This window comes from Rousettus aegyptiacus, unplaced genomic scaffold, assembly GCF_014176215.1.
Source record: "Rousettus aegyptiacus isolate mRouAeg1 unplaced genomic scaffold, mRouAeg1.p scaffold_m13_p_8, whole genome shotgun sequence".
Classification (NCBI taxonomy): Eukaryota; Metazoa; Chordata; class Mammalia; order Chiroptera; family Pteropodidae; genus Rousettus; species Rousettus aegyptiacus.
This window is the reverse complement of record NW_023416311.1, coordinates 68,835,835-68,853,796: the sequence shown is the minus strand read 5'-3', so window position 1 is coordinate 68,853,796 and position 17,962 is coordinate 68,835,835. Positions and strand designations below refer to the sequence as shown.

Sequence of the window (17,962 nt, the reverse complement as noted above, 5' to 3'; positions counted from 1 at the left end):
ATGGGCTGCACGCTTTTGGAAAGGAGCTGGCCAAAGTGCTGAAATGCCTGGCCAGTCCTACAAAAAGCCCTGGAATAGCACTTTCTGAACTTCTTTGATCATGGAGCAATTGAAGCTAAATCCAGTGGACGGTTATCAATTCTCATCTTTTGTTACCTATCAGCAACTTTTGACTCGATTTATCATTCCTTCCTTGTGCTAATTGTTAAGATGTCTCTCAGTTTCAAACCAATCTTTTAATATTCTGTTTTGATGTTGATGGTGGGACACTGCAAACTAAATTTCTGAGATGGTGCTATTTTAGGCTCTACCAATAGGAGATACTAGAGAGAGACTAAGAGGCTAGAGGAGGAAAAAGGTGCTTGTTCCTTCTCGTGAGCTTCCCACGGCTGCCTGTCTGCATGTGGTTCTTGTGAGTGTTATGGCTTAGAAAAACTTTTTTACCCGAGACATGACAGTTCCTTCCTGTTGCCACATGACTTCTGTTTGCAGTTTTTCCAACACTTGCAGAACTTGCCTGTATCAGGTCGAATAGTGTCCTTTCAAAATTCATGTCCCTCCAGAACCTCAGAATATAACTTTATTTGGAAATAGAGTTTTTGCAGATGTGATTAGTTAAAATGAGGTGTTACTGGATTAGAGTGGGCCCTAAATCCAATGGCTGATGTCCTTATAAGAAGGCCATGTGAAGATGGAAGCAGATTTTGAAGTAATGTGTCTTCGATTGAAAGAATACCAAGGATTCCTGACAACCTCCGGAAATTAGGAGGGAGACAAGGAGCAGATATCCCCTCACAGCCTTCAGCGGGAGCATGGCCTTGCTGCACCTTGCTTTCATGTTTCCAGTCAAGACTGTGAGAGAATATTGTCTTAAGCCACCAGGTTTCTTTTAATTTGTATGGTAGCTCTGAGAAACCAATACACCGCCTCATCATAGCCCCCATCAGAGACATAAGCATCAGATGACTGGCAGCCTCTTTCTTAGAAAAGAGTATCCAGACCCATGGGGTCCCTCATTTGATCTCAGAAACACCAGCACCAGCTAAGCAGCTACTGCTTTCCAGGGGTTTGAACTAAGCTCAGTAGAGCCCTTCCTCTAAGTTTATTTAATAAATCAAATCTTGTTCCTCTGTCTCCCCAGCCCTAAAGGGGGTGTTTTTTCTTGCAGTTGCTACCTTCATGATATCTTAGAGTTATCTTTTCACTCTTTTTGTTGCCTGATAAACAACTTCATTGTTTACAGTAAATCCTCTCAATTCAGTCTCCTGACCAATCCTGACTGATGGATACCTCTCTGGTACTCTCAGTGTTAATTCCCATTGAAATTACATTCTCTTGGGCATCCTCCTGTCACAAAGGGCATTACTCAATGTATTCTGCTGGTTTATCCTCTTCTCTCTAACCTCTTAACCCCCCAGTGATCCAGGGAGCAACCCTCCCCTCTTCTCCCCACCTACACTCACTCTCTTAGTGATCTCATCTATTTTTATGGCTTTAAAATCCAACTATATGCTGTCAGCTCCCAAATGTATATAACTTTGATACAGACCTCTGTCTTCTGAACTTTACATACTCAGCATCTCCACTAGATGTCTAATTAATACCTTAAATTTAATATGTCCAAAAACTAACCCTTGATCTTTTCTCACCAACCACTACCAAAAGCTACTGCTTCTCCACCCTGTCCCATCACAGCTGATGAAAAATCCATCCTTCCCTTTCCTCTCTTTCCTCTCACACTCCACACCAATAAGTCTTTGTGCCTCCGCCTTCAAGTTATATCCAGGTTCTGATTATTTCTTACCACCTCCACTGCTGTTCTCCCCACCTGTTGGAATCACCTGAATTGCTAAAGTGGCTTCTCACATGGTTTCTCCTTCTACTCTTGTCTTCTAGAGTCCTCAACATAGCAGTCAGAGAAATCTCTTAAAAGGAAGTTAGATCACGTTCCTTCTCTGCTCACATCCTTGCAGTGGCTCCTCACCATCAGAGTAAAAGCCACAGTCCTTACAAATGATCTCAAGGCTTTCTATTATCTGGCCTCCTGTTACCTTTCTGAATTCATCTCCTACTTTTCCTTACATCACTTCGATGCAAGCACACTGACCTCCTTACTGTTCATCTAATATACCAAGAATTATCCTGACTTGGGGATTTTGTTCTGTCTTTTCTGCTTTGAACATTCTTTCTCCATATATCCTTCTAGATGACTCTCACCTTCGTTAGGTGAGAGTCATTTATGGCCCAAATCTCATCTCAATAAGACCTACCCCCAATTTCCTACTTATTACTGCTTCCTACCTCTCCCCACTCTTAGTCCCCCTTGACTTGTTTTTTATTTTTCATAGCATAGATAATCTTCATGTGATTTATTTTCATGTTTATTGTGTATCCCACCATACTAGCATGAAAACTCCACAAGTCAGGGATCTTGTCATTGTTGCATCCCAAGTGCCTAGAATAGTGCCTGAGACATAGCAGAAAGGCAGTAAAGACCTGTTGAATGTTAAAAGAACGAATGTATTCACAGATCACCAATAGAACTCAAGAAATTTGCCATACACTCAGGTTAAAGTAGACCACTAATATGAATACACAAAGGAATTGAATACTGCCAGAAATTACCTAATAATTCCATAGAAAAAAATAAACACTTCCAACATTAACTGTCTTAAGAAAATTAATGTGATCCAAGAATAATGATCAAGTCTGAAAGTAGTCTAATTTGAGAGTAACAGAGTATTGCAAAATGTGATGACTACAAACTTTTTGCTTAATTTCAACGATTTGAGTGCAATGAGACCTTGTATTTTTGGTCAATGGTGAATATACAGCAACACCTATTCATATTTCTTCAACTTATATTTCACTAAACATAGTTTAAGAAATGCTACCATAAAATAATGGACCAGCACTAAAGTCAAATTTTGCACATGCACAATTTAGATATAAAATCAAATAATGCCTTATAGTTTTCAAATTATTTTCAATGACGTTTTCATTCAATGCTGCATTTGACAGTTAAGAATTGATTACTATATATATGTGTGTGTGTGTGTGTGTGTATACAACATGCACATATATATGCATATATACATACATATACATATATAATATTTGAAGACCTATAAAAGATGCACTTTTATCAAAAGAATTAATTTTTACAGCATTTTATTTAAGATCTGCCATTTTAAAACAAAATTTAATTCTAGAAACCAGTAAAATATCTACAGATCTTTTTAAACTTTACATTACAACTAAGTATGTAAAACCCATATTTTAGAAAAGGTCACTCACATTTAGTCTGTGCAACACAGTAGACAAATATTAAAGATATTTTTCAGGATACTTTTTTGGGAGAATTTGTCTACACTGAGCTTAGGGAACTTTATCTTAGGGCTACTGACCCATGATTGGCAGAAGGTGAGGAGTCAACAAAAGATCATGTGATGTGAAAGCAACATAAGGATTTTATTTAATTCTTGCTTTTAAAAAATAACAAAGACATGCAATTAAACAATATGAAAATAATAAAGTAACTTCTGTTCTATAATATGGTCAGTTAAAAGAGATAACATGGGAGTGATGTCCCCTATGTAGGGATAAAGAAGGACATAAAGAGAAGGAATGATACAAAAGAATTTGCTCAGGAAGGCAATGATAGGAATATGGGAGCAGAGAGTCTGAGGTTCAGACACCAAGCTTATTAGAAATTAGAAGCATGGACAACATTTGCAGAACTTGCTCTAAAGAAATGTTTTAAGCTCTCCTCAGGCCAGTGCTCACCAGGGGAAGGCCACGTTCAGTTCAAGTGAAAATGATGAAAAACCCAATGGTGAGAAGCCAGATAAGTTCAAGTCTGGCATCTGCAGGCTCTCCTTGAGCTGGAAATAAACTTGGACCTCAAGGCCCAGCCATGGGAGCTGAATATAACAGCAGCCAAGGAAATTGAAGGTCATGGTGGTCAGAAAGCTATTATAATCTTTGTTCCTGTTCCTCAACTGAAATCTTTCCAGAAAATCCAAGTCCAGCTAGTATGAAAATTGGAGAAAAAGCTCAGTAGGAAGCATGTTGTCTTTACGGTTCAGAGGAGAATTCTGCCTGAGCCAACTCGAAAAAGCCGTACAAAAAATAGGCAAAAGCTTCCCAAGAGCCGCAGCCTGACAGCTGTGCACAGTGCGATCCTGAAGGACTTGGTCTTCCAGAGTGATACTATGGTTAAGAGAATCCACGTGAAACTGGATGGCAGCCGGCTTATGTAGGTTCATTTGGATAAAGCACACCAGAACAATATGAACGCAAGGTTGAAAATTTTTTCTGCTATTTACGAGAAGCTCACAGACAAGAGTGTTAATTTTGAATTCCCAGAGTTTCAGTTGCAAACAAAAATAACTGAATAAAATATTCACAATATTCTGTTTAACCTTGTTTTCCAAAATTTCAGAAACTTGGATGTAAAACTGTCTACATTATCAGCAGCTTCCTACACAGGCCAGGAAATTTTGGACAGAGAGGTGCCTGAAGTTTGTGCCAGGAAGTTGGAGGCATGTGAGAGACATGCTTGAATGCTGTGATGTGGTAACAGGTGTATCAGATACAGTTGCCAAAAGTGGCCAAATATCAGTACTTCCACGTGGTTCAGCCTGAACACAGGCACCAGAGAAGTGGGGAATGCTAATAACTGAAACCTTCATCCTCGCTCCCAGAACAGTGCTGTAACTTGAAGGAATACTGTGTCTCCTGGGAAGCCATGCTTAAAATAGTTCCGCTTAAGAGAAAGAGGACAGATGTCAAAAGTAACTAAAAACAGGCCAAGAATAGTTCCTTCAAAACTGCATGATGAAGACAATTTTTTCCAAGAGCAAAATCTGACAAGAAAGTGTTTTTTCCATTAATTTTTTATTGTAAACCACACACACACAAGAAATGTTTTAATTTCTATATTTTTATATAAAAATTTTAAGCACAATTTCTTGAAATTCTATGATTCACTGTGTTCCTAGTCTGGAAAAATGATACATTTATATTCTATAGAGAAAAAAAAATTTCTTTATATTGAATAACTTTAAAATCATTTAACCTTTTAAAAGACTATATTTTGGTTTTAAGCTGAAGCTTTAAACTATCTGTTGCTACTTGACCTAGGGATCAAATGGAAATAAAATCTGAGTTTAGTATTCCTGTCCTGAAGCAAATAGAGAAAGCTTGTTAATTTGGTTAATCATGGTGAAAAGAACTTGATTTTGTTGTCTGGCACTGTATAAACAAAGAGGTTGACTAACTAATGAGCTATGTGCTTATGCTGCTTTTTTGTGGTTGTCACCATAGTCTTGTTAACTTCTGAAGTGAAGCGATTAGCCCAAGGTCCCCCAGCTAGTCACTGGCAAACTAAGCATGTGAGCACAGGCTGTCTGACTTTCTTTTCTATTTGATGTCTTTGTGAATTTATGATTATAAATTCAACCTTTTTGCTGACAACAACTTGAAGGGGGAGACTCAAGAAAATTTGTGTTCAAGAAATAATTTCTAAATCTTAATTACTTCCTGTATTATTACATATGATTTTAAGATGTGTGCAGGTTGCAATGAAGATGAAGGAATGAAAAAAGGAGAAAAGGAAAGTGATAGAAGTGTTTCACACATGCTCAGAAATATTCTATTTTCTTCTTTCTATTCTAATATTGGAGATTAAAGGGCTAAACCTCTTGAGGTTAAAAGAATTGTGTGATTTGCTAGATCAAATGGATAGCATCTCTCTGATACTTGTATCTGTAGACCTCATTTTGGATAGCTAAGAGAGAATGATTACAGGAAAATACTAATGAGATGCATTGTAATTCTTAAGTAGAATCAAATATGGGTTTATTTGCTATACAGTCAATTTTCTAATAGAATGGGTCTTGTGGTTGAATTGCATCCTCCCAAAAGATATGTCAAAGTCCTAACCCCTGATACCTCTGAATATGACTTTATTTGTAAATAGGGTCTTTGCAGATATAATTAAGATAAGGTCATTAGCAAGCAATAACAAATGTTGGAGAGGATGTGGAGAAATAGAAACCCTCATACACTGCTGGTGGGACTGCAAATGGTATGGCCACTATGGAAAGCTGTATGGAGGTTCCTCGAAAAACTAAGAATTCATCTACCATATGATCCAGCAATCCCTCTACTGGGTATTTACCCCAAAGACTTGAAAACTTATATCTATAAAGATATTTGCACACTAATGTTCATAGCAGCATTATTCACAGTGGCCAGGACATGGAAGCAACCGAAGTGTCCTGCGATAGATGATGGGCTAAAGAAGCTGTAGTGCGTATATACAATGGAATATTACTCAGTCATAAGAAGAGATGAAATACTGTCATTTGCAACAATGTGGATGGACCTCGAGATAATCATGCAAAGTGCAATAAGCCAGGCAGAAAAAGTTGAAAATCACATGATATCACTTATATGTGGGATATAAACCTAAAAGCAACAAATGAGCAGGATAAACAAACAGACACTCATGGACATGGACTCTAGACTAGTGGTTACCAGAGGACTATAGAGTAGTGGTTACTGGTGGGGTTGGGGAGGAGGAGGGGTAGATGGGGTAAAGGGGGTCAAATATAGGGGGTAGGGGGAGGGCGAAGTAGGTAAAGGGAATCTGGACTTTAGGTGGTGTCAAATGATAATGTATACCTGAAAATTATATGATTGTATTAACCAATGTTACCCCAATAAAGTTAATTAAAAAAAAAGAAAAGAAAAAGATAAAGTCATTAGGGTGGGCCCTAATATGACTGGTGTCCCTATAATAAGAGGAGAATTTCAACAGAGACACACAGGCACACTGCCCTCTGATGATAGAGGCAGAGATTAGTGAAATGATTCAGCTGCTAGCCAAAGAATGCTGAGAATCGATAGCTACCATGTGAAATGAGGAAGAGGCAAAGAATGATTCTTTTCTACAGATTTCAGAGGCAGCGCGGCCATGCTGACGCTTCGATTTCAGACTTTTAGCCTGAGAACTGTGAGACAATCAGTCTGTTGATTTAGGCCACCTGGTTTGTGGTACTTAGCTCTCTCAGCCCTAGGAAACTAATACATTTCTGAAATTATTTTTAGTTTATTCATTTTAACTACTTTTTGGTGGAGTCCTTAGGATTTTCTATATCTAAGTTCCATTATATTTGGAAATGAATACAATGGTTTGTATCTATAAAATAGATATTTCAAGACACAATGGCTGAAGTCGACTCTGATTTTCCATAGAAATAGAATAACAGTTAGGGGTTACCTCTTGTTACCAACTGTTCTTTAAAGGGATGACCGCCGGTATTTTTAGCAGCCTAACAACTATACCTGGTGCCTCTCTCTCTCCCTAATGGTGAGGTATTTTCTAACACACATGTTGCAAAGGACTTAACTTTTATGTTTCTTGAGATCTTTAGAAAGATAATGCTGCTGAACAAGAGTGGAGCTGTGATGGTTTGTCAAAACAGCTAGGAAGGCTAGCCTGGGGTCGAGGAGGTGGGACAAAAGCAGAGGAGGCCCCGCTTCTTGAAATCAAGGGTGCGGAGTTTCACCCATGGGCCTTCTCTTTGGCTGCCGGAAGTGGAGGCATGGGTATCCTTGGCAGTGCAGCATCAATAGAGATGCACTCGAGTAGAATGGCTGTTTGCATGTAAAGTTAGACAGGGTGCTCTCTCAAGCAAAGGCATGTTCCCGATGGAGCTATTAATTTAATTCAGCAGACCCTCAGGGTTTGTGGAGTTAACGTTTGAAAGTGAACAGTCACAAGCTGTCCCCTAAACCTCTGCCTTGTAGTAACCATGCTGATCCCAGGGGTGTGAGGCTGGTGTGCAGAACTGAGCTATGGGGGCACGAGCCAGCTGCTGCAAGCAGTCCACCAGCACTGACCTCACCGTGGAGCTCTGTTGTTCTCAGTTTGCCTTTTTATGTGAATTTTATGGGAAAATTAGAAACTGAATTCTGGAAGCCAGGATGGGATGAAACACATCAGAAAGCAGGCACAATGTTGCCTCCTTGCCATAAAAACATGGATGTTTGAAGTTTAGTTTTTCTGGCAGCTGAAAGAGAACAGGATTCAGAGCCAGAGGTCTTAGATTTGGTTTCACGTTTCTTAGAACAGGCCCTTTGTGACTCTGGACCAGTCCCAATACGTCTCTCAACATCAATTTCTTTATCTATAAAATCTGCTCTATGTACAAATGAGGATCAAACAAGATAATGTATTTGAAATTACTTTATAAACATGAATGTGCTATACATGTGACATGCCATAAATGCGTATCACTGAACACTCATGGACTAGGAGTTGAATATTGTCCTGCAATTTCTGTATTGTACACCAAGTGAGGAAACATTTGGAGATGGGAGAAGGGTTGCAGATAAGCCTGACTGATTCTGCTTACATTTAGAGAACCTTTTAGGATCTTTTAAATCGTTGGGATCAAAATCTCTCCCTTAAGTAAAAAAATTGAATTTAGAACAGATGAAACCATTTCCGGCCAGAGGGAAAATAATCTACTTACTGCACTTGTTTGTTTTCTCCTTCCAGACATGACGGGCTAGTCCTCAAAGCTCAGATGTGTCAAATGTTTTGTTAAAGCCTAGGACACTGGTCACTTTCATAACGAGTCTTTCAAAGTCTGATTCACACACCTATAGGCAGTGCTTTAAAATAGAATCTTTATAAGGCGGAGTCCACACTCCGCCTGTGGACCTTTGTGGCTTCTAGCAGGCTATTGGGATGAATCGTTCCCTGCTCCTCCTGTCCTGGCCCTCGGCGCATGCCATGTGTTCCAGCTGGTTGTAATGGGGATGGAGTCCCACCGGAGAATGACTTCAGAGGGAATGGGTTGCACCTCCTTCTCCCTGGTCTCCCCGCCTAGCTCTCCCATACCACCCATTCTTCCAGCTTCTGCATGCTGCAGGCACTCATAAATATGTACTAGATTAAATTTACCACAGCCCAGGCATTATTTTATTTTTTAAATGACTCTTTGAATGACAAACTTCTTCACTGACTCTTTTTCCTGTCTAAATCTGTCTTAGAGAATCTAGACCTGACTTTCTTAAAGAATCACGTATGACTCCCTTATGACTATAGCAAAGGTGATTATCAAAGATGAATACTTACAATGACAACTTGCGAATTATGTGAGAGAGATTGAGAGAGGGTAAAGTAGGGCCTTTTTTCAGAAAGGAAATGAATTTTGTCCTTCTCACTCCCCACTCAATATGTCCAGCAGTGTATTTCCATTTGGAGAGTGACCTCTGAGACTGTTATAATTAGATTCCAGGGCCGATGATGGAGACTGGAAGACAGGAGCAAGCAGCTTTCTGCAGACCATGCCGGCCATGACAGAAACAGTTCGCTACGCAGTGATATCATCAAACTAATTTGCCTCCCTAAGATTAGAACAACAAACATCAAACTTAATTTGCTTTCCTGAGATCATAGAGGCAGTCGTGTTCATCTTGTTTCTGTATTGTGGGAGGCTTACAAGCAAGAGAAGGCCTATGTCTTTCTTAAGGGAGACTTCTCCCTGTTGATAACACTAGTGAACATGTTTTCATACTGATGCATCTCACCCCTGATGAGATTTCCCAACACTAGTCTTGAGAATGCTTGCTCCCGAAGCTATTTTGGACTGCAAGGTCAGAAAAGTTTACCCCTTCTTGGAGGAAAGATTCATACCATGCAGACTAGCATATCAAAGGCTCTGAGAAGGTTTGTAAAAACAACATCAAAAATTCAGTTTTGATTAATTTAGTGTTTGTTCAGTGATTTGTTTAACAAGTAATTTTAGAATGTGTCAGGCATTCTTCTAGGTGCCCCGGAATTTATCCGAGAACAAAACAGAAGTTCCTTTACTCATGGAGTTTATAGTTTGTGGGGGAGAGTCAGACAATAAACAAATAAAAATACATATAATATGTTGTCGCATGGTGATAGGTGATAAGGAAAACAGTATAAAGGGGTCAGAGCATGGTGATTTGGGGACAATGTTTTAAATAGTGTGGTCTAGGGCTCTATGCGGAGGTGACGATAGAGAAGAGACTGGAAGGGAGTGAGAGCGGGAGGCCCGCAGTTATCTGGGGGAAGGACATTCCAAGCAGAGACAATAGCAAGTGCAAAGGCCCTAAGGCAGAAGAGTGTTTGTCATGTTGGAGTAGGCTGGGGTGGGGCGAAAGGGATGTGGGAGAAGATGAGTCCAGAGAGGAGGTGGGCCAGATAATGTAGGCACTAAGGGAGGGGGAAGGAAGCCCATGGAGGGCTCATAACACTGGAGTGATATTCCCTGCTCTACCTTTGGGAAGAATTTAGTATGGCTGACGTATGGAGAAGAGCCTCTAAGGAGCAAAGGTAGAAGCAGGAAGACCAGTAAGGAGGCCATTGCAGTGTCCAGGTGAGGCAAGATGCTGACTGGGACCAGGTGGTGGGCAGTAGGGGTGGTGGAAAAGTGGCAGGTGTATCCCATTTTGTTTGTCTATAAACACTCTTTTTGAGGAACACTTTTTAAATATCTCTTGGAATACATTTTAGAAAACACTTGTAATGAGATATTGATCATATATTTGTCAATCATTAAAACGCTTTTATATCTTCCTTCCTGTGCTAATTCATAGCAGATAACAATGTCAGAGAGGCAAGACACCAAAAAGCTAATGCAAGAGACTGAACATTGTACTGTTCAAGCAAGTATGGTCCAGGTTGAGTTTGACTATTGGTCCCAGAGGTGTGACAGTCAGAAAAGGCATTGGGAATCCAGTTTCATTTTCACTTTTGTTCTGGATCTGACACAAATGCAAGTATGCAAAATATTCTCACTACATATTTTGTTTTTTAATTTATACATATAATGACTTCCTTTTGTGGCCTCTAATAAGCTAAGTCCTTGGTCTGTGAAAGCTTTACTTATCCACCTTTCGCCCAGTAATATAATACCATGAGCCAGCACGTACCTCTTATCACATTATGAGACAATTATCTGCTTAGTTGTTGGATGTTCCACTAAATAAAAAATTCCTTGATGGCCAGGACCTGCACCTTTAGTTTATTTTTGCATAGTCTGGAGAGAGTCTAGGCCCCACTCTTGGGTAGCTGAAAATTAGCAAGTTGAATGAGTGTCCAGGATTTCCTTGGGCACCAACAATATGAGATCAAACCAAAACAAGGTCTCTTTGAAAAAGAACAAGTAATCTGGTGGGTAGATTGATTCATTCTGACCTCCGTTGTGGCTATGGCTTTCAGCCCTGATCTGTTCTCATACACTGGTGGAATATTCGGTAGCCTATTTGGGAGGATTTAAATCAAAAAGTCCCTCCTCTCCCCTTGAAATTCCACAATTTACACATTTCCTCAGATTGGGAATTAAAAGAGAAAAACCTCAGGGGAGGCGGGAACACTTTCAAAGCCCCTTAGTCATTTATTCATGTGTTGTCTGTGAATGAGCTGAGCAACTCTTTTCACCAACGGCAGTAAATGAGAAGGTTTTGTTGGAAAAGATACGAGGGCACCCATTCTCCAGTGGCTACCTGGATCTCACAGCAGTATCTTGTACCAGGAGAACCCCAGGCAGAACATGGAACGCCAAGTCAGTCAACACTCCAGTTTTCTTGCTTCATGGGTTATGCTGTGAGGACTTGTGTACCCCTAAAACACCCTGGTCCCCAAGCTGCACCTGCATTTAGCCACACAGTGCTGGTGGAAACATTAAGGGAGTCTCATGCCTCCCTCCTAGAGGCCACAAGCGATGGGAACAATGAGCAATATGTCCCGTGGGGATCATTCTCTGGCGGTGGTTATCACGCTCCCAGTAAGTACTGAAGTAAACAAAGGCAGCTGCTTTTGTAGCCATCGCCCTAGGAACCTTGCAAAATGAGGTATTTACTAAGGAAAACAAGGAGAAAGCAGAAAGAAAAAAATATGTCATTTCCAGAATAGTGCAAGCCTGAGCATGGGGCAGGGGGGGAGAGGGGGTCTGTACCCTTATCATGTTGACATTTGAGGGAGTTAGTTATCTGAGGTCCAAGAGAAAGTGTTTTGCTCTTATTAATATGCTGTGAGTGAGGCAGACTTAATAAATCTGGCTCCGCCTTTAAATTGCATTAAAACTCTGCAAGTATGCTAATCACATTGCCTGATTTGCTCTGAGAAGGCAAGCAGATGAATAGGCAGCTTCTTGGTGCTTTCCTTACAGTTAAATCTCAGGGTGACTATCTCAGCAACAGTTGGAAACACCCAGGTGAGTCTTTTCTGAAAGAGATGCTGCTTTGTGGCTCCCCAGCCTGTTCTCCCGCTAGAGAAGAGCCCAGTCAACCTATGTTTAATAGTCATTTTTCCCTTTAAAAAGGGAAATTGCAAGCATTATCACTGCTGGATGATGAATTATATTTATAAAGACATTCTTCTATTCTTTAATTTCAACTATACTAGCACTTACTGAATAGGTACTATGTACCAAGTATTGCCTTTTGATGTTATTTTATTTAATCTTCCCAAGAGCACTTTTATTTCTCATTTTACAGATAACGCAATTGAGTACAGAAGACCATAAATAACTTGCCAAGTGTCACGAAGCTAGTAAATGGCAAAGACAGCATTGGAACACAGGTGTCTGTGTCTCACTAACAAGATCACTGTTTATGTCTAATTATTTAGGTCACTTTAACACGCCTAGGACACCTGTTTGCTCAAGGGATGTTGTGGAGTTTCTGTATACATTTGGGAACGATCATGTGTTTGTTCCCTTGAGATCATATACGGATTACATGACTCTTATAGTGTTTCATCTTTGGGTCTAAGTAATTGCCCGACACGAGTATTTGACTCCATAGCCAAATTTTAAATATCCGAAAATATGACATTTAGAATATCTCATTTAGAAATTGGGTCAATTTCTTTTTCTTCCAGTGTCAGTGATGGGCAAGCAGAAAAACTCAAACTAGTCTCATTTTATCATAGCTCTAATGAGCGACTGAGTGAATGTGGAAAAGGATCAATGATCACAGATCTTATTAAACATCTACCAGGTACAACTAAGAGTCAGATTTATCTCTCGATATTTTGGTCTGTACTGAGGAACTTTTCTTCCAGCTGTCCTCCTCCGTTCTTAAACCTGTCTTTAAAGACATTTCATAAGTGCTGCCTGTATTTTAAAGTTGTCATTATTCATTATCAAGTGATTGTAGTCAGAATAGATATAATGGATGTGAAAGAACAGGGCTAATAATTTAGTTAAAGAAGAGGCATTTTCAATGTTTAGGTAAATAGGGTTTTACTAAGCTACATCTTCTAGATCCCTACTATAAGGTTATCCTACTTAGAGTGAAACCCAAGGCCCTCGATGATCTGTCCCTAGCCACTTCCCTTGTCACCCCTTCCTGACTCCACTCAGCCACCTGGCCTCCTTGCCATTCTCCACCTGAGGCCTTTGTTCTCACTTTTGGGTGTGTCTGGAGAGTTCTGAGTCCTTGGGGAGCGGCAGGGCTTATGCTTGGGCCTTACTCAGGCTTCTACTCAAATTTCCTCTGCTCAGAGGCTCCCACTCTGACCTCTTCTCTTAGAATCACAGCACCTCCTGCACTGTCTGACCCTGCATTGTCCAATGTGGTAGCAAAGTGTAGTTATTTAAATGTAAAATTTGGGAGAAGACGAAGTGGGTAAAGGGGATCAAATTTATGGTAGCTGAAGGAAACTGGACTTTGGGTGGTAAACACACAATAGAATATACAGATGTCAAATTATAATGTACACCTGAAAATTATATAATTGTATTATATAATTTAAGCTTAATTAAAAAGAAAAAGAAAAAGAAAAAGAATGAACTCCCCTCACCCATTGCTTTGCATAAACATGAATAAAGTGTGGAAAATTTTTTTTAATGTAAAATTTTGCCCTATTTTTATTAGACAGAACAGATATAGAACATCGCTGTGGGACAGCACTGCTCTAACCTCTTACCCTACTTTATTTTTATTTGTAGCACTCAACACTACATGAAATTATGTATGTATTAATTTTGTTACCTGTCTTGTCACTAGAAAGAAAGCTCCATACAGTCAGACACAAGGGACTTTGTGTGTTTTATATATAGTCAGCTCCTCAAAGAGTACCTGTTACATAATAAGTGCTTAATAAATACATGATGAATGAATGATTGGCTCTTTGGGAGGCCCTTTTTAAGTCTCAGAGTTAATAAGGAGAATTGTTGATGGAAGTTACTTTTCTTCTGCTCTTCCCAGCCCTGAAGAGCCTTTGTGTTAACCCATGTGCTCCTAGAAAGGAATTCAGTTCCTGGCCTTGATTCCTCTTTGAGTTTACTTCACATGATTCATAAGTCCCAGTGAAAGAAGCAGAGCTGACCACATTCACTTTGAGTGGTTATTACCACATTCATAAATGGGCCCTTTCAAGTCTGTCAGCTTCTGGGTAATGCCAGGGAAATCATCTGCCACAACATCTTTGGTTATTTCACGGAAGAGAGTATCTCACTGTTATATAAGGGTAAGAAGTAGGTATGACAGTCTGGTAACTGATTACACTTAATAATGCAGATTGCTTTGATGCTCTTCGGGCATCTGGTTTCCCCTAAAGGGATCCTAGTAGCTACTTAGGGATGGGAATCCAGGAGCCCTGCACTCTTTCTGGACTCCACTGAAAACACCCAAGTCTCTTGCCAGTTCTGCAGAGTTGCTCCTTTTCACACTTTAAAGAGAAGAGCTCAGGCCTACAGAAAGGTCTGGAGAAGAAAGCTGAACTAAGACTGTCTTTATGGTTCAGAGCCTTCCCTTTCTGAACTCAAGCAAGTCTAATCCAACATATGCAGCTCATCTGATCCACTTCATGATTAAAATTCAGTGTGTTTGTTCCCCCATTGAAGCAAATGTTTTCCTGTAGGAGAGAGCGTACTTCCCGGCCAACCAAACGGATCCGACATAATATATATCACGTGTGTGTGTGTGTGTGTGTGTGTGTGTCTGTGTGTGTACATATATATGTAATGGTTCCGAAGAACCAATAAGCAAATATACAAATGAATAAAAAATTTAAAATATATATGTATGTATATATGTGTATATGCATCTTGTTTATTAAATAACTGTCATAACAAGAAAAATATCTAAATTTAGTCACATAAAAGAAGACGAGTAAATAGAGAGATATTTTAGGATGAGATGACCATTTTAAGACTTTTAGTTCCTATAAAATTAATTTGTAAACAGTACAATTCTCATTAAAATTCAAATGAAAATTTTAGTGTAAGATTCTTAGTATAATTTTAATTAAAATTCTAATGAAGAGTTCATCTGGATGAGAAAGTAGATGAGATATAAATAAATATTTGCAAAAGATGAGTCATGAAGGGTACAGGCACTGATAGATATTAAACCTGTAACAAAGTGATAAAAATTAAAGCTCAGTGGTAGAAAGTCAACAATAGATAAACCTATCAATGGAGCAGAATTCAAAACTAAAGAAGTACTAATATATATAAGAATTTTGTCTCATATTAATAAGTATTTCTGAGATATTTGATTATTCATTTTTTAAAATTCTTTTTTTTTTTTTGGCCCAACATAGCAAAATAAGTCCAGAACTAAACATTAAACAATAAAACTAAAATGAATTAGAATGAATATAGATGAATGTTTTTGGAAGTTCAAGAGGGCCTTAATAAACTACTAAGGCAGAAAACATGAAAGAAGAACCTTTTAATAGACTCTATAAAAATAGTTTTAATAGCTTTGCAAGGCAAAAACACCATAGAGAAGGCCATCTGAGAAAAGTATTTACAACATATGTGACAAAAGAGTTTAGATCTTTACTATATAAAGAGCTTTTAAAATTTAATAAGAAAAGGACCTTGGATTAGTTTCCTGTGGTTCATTAACAAAGTACCACAATGGGTGGATTAAAACAGAGATTTATTCTCTCACAATTCAAGATGTTGCAGGGCTTTACTCAATCCAAAGGGAATTCTTCCTTGCCTCTTCTAGTTTCTTGGCTGTGATTGCATAAGTCTAATCTTTTCTTCCACCTTCACATGGCCTTCTCTATGTCTGTGTCTTCTCTCTTTGTCTCTTATGAGGATGTTTGCCCGTTGGATTTTGGGCCCACCCAGATAATACAGGATGATCTCATCTTAAGATCTTTACTTAATTACTCTTCTTTCCAAATAAGGTCACATCCATAGGTCCTGGGGGTTAGGAGACATGGATATTCTGTTATATTTGAGATAGTCTACTTGCCCAGTGAATGAAGAAATTCACACCTAAAGAGTTAGATATAATAGAGTAATCTGAGAAGGGTTTCAAATCCAAATGTACAGTAAGACCTAAATTAATCAGATGGTCAAGCATCTGCATAGCATAAAGAGTAAAGTATAACTGTTCATTTTTAAGAATGAGGATTTCTAGATGATAGGAATACAAATGTTTTTTTATTCTTTATGACTTCCTAAATTTTCCAGTTATTTCTTAAGCGTGTAGTTGAATGTTTACTGTGCTAAATTGAATTTGGATACCTCTTTAAGAGAATATTGCTCACTGGAGAATATTTCTTCTTTAAAAAAGTCTGGGGCCTTCAGAAAAGTTCTTATATATAAAAAGTTTTGTTATTTGGATAGGCCTCTAGATTTCACTCAAGTGGAATTTATAGAGATTTAGACAACTGCTGAGGCCAATTTGCCCTGGTTTAGGAGAGCTGTTTTTCATAGCGCAAATTAATTGTGTCAAAATTGCATAAAAAGAATGCTAATATACTTAAAATTTCCAGACTCTTAGAATGACTTATTATTTAAAATATACAGACATGCTAAATACTCTATTTTTGTAGCAAGTCTAAAATTATAAGAGCTTACATTTTGAAACTTAATTTCAGTTTTTCATAGGCTTGAAAGAAATGTTGTACTTCATTTTAGAAATATTATTTTAACGTAGACTTTCTGCCTTTCATCCTACTTCCCTCAATTAATTCTAATTAGTGAGTTTTATGGCATTTTATAATAAAACTAGAATTTTAAAGAATCTTTGCATTTCTTAATACATAGTGTATAATGAGGACTGCTCACTGGTGTCATGTTGGGGATGGGGACGTTCTATTGTTAAGAAAGCTTGGGAAATAGTAGGTAACACATTTAAGCAGGTTCTTTATAACAGCTTTGCCTCGTGACACTCCTGGAGAAGGACATATGACACTCCTGGAGAAGATGGAAACGTCTCAAGTCTATTTGACCACAGTAATGTTTCCTCTCAGAGCACCTTGCAGGAGCACACAGTGCAGGCTGCACTTTGAGGAAATGCTGATTCAGGCACTTCCCTTGTGAAGGAAGGGAGGTGAGAGAGTTGACCCCTTATGGTGCTTGTGTTCTCATTTAATAACATCACTTTACAGTGTTATATTTTGCTTAGTTCCTGTTTTTAGGGAACTTACATTCTGATGGGGAATACCATCGCATTCATGGGCAACCATAAAGGAAAACATAATTGAATGCCAGGAGGAAACCAACTAAGCTTAACTGAGAGATGTGATTAGGTCAATCAATAATGAAAGGAAATCACTTGATGTAAAAGGTGGCTTTTGAATTGCCCTGTGAAGAATGGGGATTTCCTCATATTTACATGTAAGTTTAAAGGTTTGGAGGACAAGAGGCATCCTTCAGTGATAAAAGTCTGCTGTCAGAGATTTGGACAGGCTGGGATGATGGGTCAGTATCCCTTTATTTCAAAATGTGCTATTCTCCCTTCCAAAAACTTCTTTTCAGAATGCTGTATCACTGTAAATAGGGAGTTCTACATTTTAACTCTGGTCACCTTCAAGTGTCCTCACTATTATGTAAGGTTAGACTATATATAGTAGCAATAGGATGTTTTTACAAGGTGCTCAGCGCTCCTACTGGGCCGTGTCCACCTTCTCATCTTTCTGCTATCTCCAGAGCCT

The 17,962-nt window shown here is 38.9% G+C and overlaps 1 protein-coding gene and 1 pseudogene across 1 annotated transcript in view; both read left to right on the top strand.

Annotated features, from left to right (window-relative positions):
• Positions 1-17,962, top strand: part of SV2C (synaptic vesicle glycoprotein 2C) — a 163,313-nt gene that overhangs the window by 18,452 nt on the left and 126,899 nt on the right. The window lies entirely within an intron of this gene.
• LOC107506433 lies at positions 3,751-4,904 on the top strand (annotated as a pseudogene).